Raw genomic sequence first — 5,175 nt, 5'->3', positions numbered from 1 at the left:
CAAAATTAAAGAAAGATAAAATCCAGATAGCTCTCTTACAGGAGACACACCTCAACAACTCCGAACATGCTAAATTAAATAAATCAGGATTTAAACATGTTTATTTTTCCTCACATGGATCGGGGAGGCGGAGAGGAGTGGCGATTTTGATATCCAGTGCGGTAAATTATGAACACATATCAGAACATAAGGATAAGGAAGGCAGATTTGTTATGGTCACAGGGAAGATGGAAGGTACTGTGATAAGTCTCCTTAACGTGTATGTGCCGCTGGGCAGTGACTGGTCCTTCTATAAACATATGGTTGATTTAATGACAACAAAAAGTCAAGGGATTTTAATATGTGGCGGAGATTTTAACATCCGATTAAATCCCAGAATTGACTCATCAAACGGGAAATCTAATGCAAAAAACATCAGCAATAGATTAAATACTTGGATGCGTGAAGTGGGGACTGTGGACGTATGGAGAGAGATAAACCCGACAAGCCGAGGCTACTCACATTACTCGTACGCTCACAATGTTTACTCACGCATCGACTACTTTTTTATGCTTAAAGGAGATCTTTTTAGGGTGGGGTTTTATAGGACCTAGTACTATTTCAGATCACAGTCCCATCTATATGTCAATCCATCTGAATAATAAGAAATCCACTCTCTGGAGACTGAACTCAAACATTCTGAATAACCCAGTTATTAAAGATAAATTGAAAAGCGAAATTAAATTGTATTTGGAAGACAACGATAATGAAGATGTGACCCCACCCATTCTCTGGGATGCATTAAAAGCAGTGTTGAGGGGCAAAATAATAGCCATCTCCTCATATGAGAAGAAAATTAGGGAGCAAAAACTCAAAAAATTAGAAGAGGTGTTTTGTTACAATTAAGTTCAAGTCTGGTTTTCTGTTTTTTGTTGCGGTCACTTTAAGAAGCACAGGATGTCAATAACAGGAAGTTATGTCATGTGTTATGTCATGTGACCAGTAGTCAGAAAGTAAGCGAGCATGGCACAGAAAGCTGTTGTTTTATTGTATCTGAGCTAGTCCAGCAACATCTGCTCACATCTCATGCCTTTGGTAGCATCGTGGGTATGTATTGATTGTTTTATTGTTATCTATAATTGCAGATCATTATTTTTGGGATAATGTTACATTCTGTGATGTTTGATGATAGAAATCTACCTTGTTACTATTGCTGATAACTACACGGTTCTTAGGCCATTGGAAGTTCATATGAAAGCAATTACAATAAATAAATGAACAGATAATTAATTGCATGTTAAAATATGATGGCATATATTACATTTGAAGCTAAATATACAATAAATACATAAAACCTGTACCAGTAAAAACAAGGGGATTTAATTCATATTAAAGATGTTGAAGAGCTGTTGTATTTACATTGTGTATATCTGTACATGTTAAAAGCAAGCATAATGTTGATTATGCTTTTTTGTATGTTTTAGTTTCACCCTTCCTTGCAACGCCAATAAACCTGTGGACAAGGGAACAACTGTCTTCAGAGTCTTGATGTTAGGAAGGCTTTTATCTGACTGTCAAGTTATATACAGCACATATACCGAGGGCAGCACAAGAGGACTTGAAGAGACTACAGAAAGAACACGCAAAGTGACAAGAGATGACTGTATAATATTACATTTTTACAATGCATCAAACACATTCAGTAGCTAAAAAGAATCAATACATTTCTTTTAAAATATTGTAACGTCCCTCAATAACCACATGCCGAGACGTTAGCCGGTTTAGCTGGCTTTTTATTCTTGACTGTTACACAGGCTACTGTGGGCCGTAGCCAACGCCAAAACAACTAAAACCTAACATCAGTAGCTCACTAGCCACACACGTGCTGCCGTCTTCTTATGCAGAGGCTAATAACAAACACACCTGTACGCTAGCTGCAAGTCTCACTCTCAAGACGCGTTCACAGACACTCGGAAAAACCAGCACTTTAACTGAACAGAACAGAATCTGGCTTAAACTCTCAAATTTATAAAACACAAAACAGTAACATGTCCAGTTCGTTACAATACATTGCATAACAACAATTATCATGTTCAGGTTCTCAACAAACTGTATACAACTTGCTTACCAAACGTAATGTAACCTGCCTTCAGTATCCATCTTTCATTAGTTATGATCATGTGCAATAGAACACAAATGAAAGAACAAACCTGGAACTGCATAACTGAAATACACTGAAGTGAACACAACTCAATTCTGAGACTTATTACCTTAAAATGACAACATGAACATCTGGATGCAGTGGGTGGGAGTGAGGTCCTGTGTGTCTCCTGTGGGCTAAACAAAGCCACACTCAAAGTCCATGAGTTTTTTAGACGGGTGGCCACTTCATATTTGCTGTCTTTTTTTTTTTACCGGCTTCCCCATTGTCTTGGACATCAGCTTCCCCTAGTTGGCCTTTGTTCATCAATACATTCCAGGCTGACCTTTGAATGAACTCCAGTGTCTTTGCAGCGTGTCTTGGTGTTGAAGTTAAACAGTACAGCCCTGTGATGAAGCTTGGTTGGATGTCTTCACAGATGACATGACTTTCAATGCTGATCATCCAGTGTCCAACTGTGGCTTTATCACTAGCAACTGATGCAGACAAAAATGATAGTTAATGTCACAAAACAGCATCAAGTATGGTCATCAGGGCCCTATCCAGGTATTTTAAAGTAGAATTTGCTTCAGCACACTTGAGGACTATATCTTCCTTTTTTTACTCTATTACATGAAGTATCATTTATTTCCACAAAAACAACATTGATGAAAGAACTACATCTACAAGATACCACAACAAAACATAAGTTTATTAGACAGACAGATTGACGTTATACTCTAAGCCTTGCTTATGTGACACTTACCAAACAGTAACAGGTGTGGACTGGCTGGGAGGTTCAGTGACAGTAACACTGGCTGCAGGAGCAGGTATCTGTAAAACATGGACAATGCATCCAAATTAATAATGAAATTATGCTCACATCACAAGCAAATTTCCCCTACTTAGTATGACATCCCACAAACGTTTTTACATGAAATAACCCCACAACACAACAAATGGTAAAGTAGAGACTACTTCACATATTTGATTAGACGCAACATTTGACCAAGCTAGCTAACATTAACTTGATTTAGTCTGCTGATTTGATCATTAATGCAGTCCCATGGATATGCTAGCTAACATTAGCATGCAACATGCGGTTCACAAAGTAGCCAATGCCAAGCGGTGATTTTGACTAATGTTATTCTTTTGGGGGAAAAAGGTAACCAAAGAAATGAAAATTAAACTTGAGACAAAATGTTGAATTTGATAAAATGCAATTACCTTGTTTAGTAAAGCACCGGAGCAGGGTGGATTAAAAGGAGAGCAGAGAGTGGTCATCTTCTCGGTCCAGTGCAGAGCTGGCTGGGTCAGAGTCAAGTCGAAAATCACGTTCTTATATTCTTCCTGTTTCTTCCATCTATCTTGAATATGTTTTTGCCCATTGTATGATTTTCTATGTTGACTGTGTGCTAAATGAGGTGTGTGACCTGAGGCAGCATGTTGCTTACAAGTTGTAGTCGGACTTAAACAAAAAATACTGTATTATACCATAAATGACACGGTAGCTTACGTTAGTATTTTTTTGCATAAAGGCATCAACATTAACAGTATTTAACTGTATTCATGAAAAACGGTACATTACTGTATGAAATTCACTGTATTTTTACAGTAATTTGTTACAGTGTACTCAGGAAATTCAGAAAAAGCTCCTTTTTACAAAGCAACAATACTATGAGACAGGTGGGAAATCACTGAAACTTCTATCGTACAGGTTAAGAAAACAACAAGCGGATATAACTATATATAAAATAAGAAACTCCGAAACGAATGTAATAGAAACAAGCCTGGAGAAAATACAACAATGCTTCCAAAAATACTACAGAATATTATATACACAACCACAGATAAGCAACGACAACCAGATTGATGCCTTTCTGGCCCAGGTAAATCTTTCAAAGATCACTGATGAACAAAATGGAAAATGAATATCTAAAATAAAAAAAGGAAGAAATTCAAAAAGCGATTGGGAGAATGAAAGGGGGGAAGTCTCCAGGGACAGATGGTTTTTCCACAGAATGGTACAAAACAATGCAAGATCAACTACTTCCAACATTATTAAAAAGATTTAACTGGGTTCTGGAGAACAAAAATATCCCCCCCCTCATGGAGGGAGGCGATGATTAATTGGAGTGTGGAAATTACCGTCCTGTAAGTCTTTTAAATAATGACTATAAACTATTCACCTCCATATTATCCAAATTAATAGAGTTGTTATTACCAATATTAATACACAAGGACCAGACTGGCTTTGTCAGACAAAGACAGACCCAAGATAACATATAGGAAATCACTGTACGTTATGAGACAAGTCACACATCAAAAACTGGAGACATTGATATTAAGTTTGGACGCTGAGAAAGCATTTGACTCAGTGAGGTGGTCATTCTTATATAAGGTACCAGTACTTTTGAAATTTGGCTTCCATACAACTATAATTGACACGTTTGCAGCACTATATAACAAACCAACAGCTAGAATCACAATCAATGGAAACTTAACCAACTCATTCACTTTAGAAAGAGGAACGAGACAGGGGTGCTGTGCGTCGCCGCTCCTCTTCGCCTTGTTTATAGAACCCATGAGTCAACTAATTAGGCAGAGGAATGATATAAAGAGGGTAACAATGACATCTGGGGAACAAAAACTGGCCCTATTCGCCGATGATTTATTGATAAGTATAACACAACCTACTCAGACACTGCCAAAACTGATGAAATTGTTAGAGGAATTTGGTTTAGTTTCTGGTTATAAAATTAATATTAATAAAACCCAAGCATTAACATTTAATTATGACCCTCCACCTTCAATTAGGACCATGTACAATGGGGGTCCCATTTGTCATTGTTGTATGTTCATTTATTTGTTTGTCTGTGCTATTTTATGCTTGAACTGAGTAAAGATGTTGTTGAAAAAAAATTAGAACTCCAAGTCAAGTTATTATTGCCAAGATGATAGTGTAATATTGTGTTTTATTGGATTCCATTTTTCTATAAGAAAAATAGGGGACTCAGAAGGCACAGTTCCCTAACCTGACAAACTGTGGCCTTCCT

The 5,175-nt window shown here is 37.2% G+C and overlaps 1 long non-coding RNA gene across 1 annotated transcript; it reads right to left on the bottom strand.

The window, feature by feature from the left end:
- Positions 1-2,494: 2,494 nt before the first annotated feature.
- Positions 2,495-3,467, bottom strand: LOC128367517 (uncharacterized). Its single transcript, XR_008321927.1, has 3 exons — positions 3,347-3,467; positions 2,886-2,953; positions 2,495-2,616 (listed from the first exon to the last, which is right to left on the bottom strand). It is a non-coding gene; the product is annotated as an uncharacterized LOC128367517 (long non-coding RNA).
- Between the last annotated feature and the right edge of the window lie 1,708 nt (positions 3,468-5,175).

This window comes from Scomber japonicus, chromosome 11 (assembly GCF_027409825.1).
Source record: "Scomber japonicus isolate fScoJap1 chromosome 11, fScoJap1.pri, whole genome shotgun sequence".
In the NCBI taxonomy this organism is placed as follows: Eukaryota; Metazoa; Chordata; class Actinopteri; order Scombriformes; family Scombridae; genus Scomber; species Scomber japonicus.
This window is presented reverse-complemented; position numbering and strand designations above follow the sequence as displayed.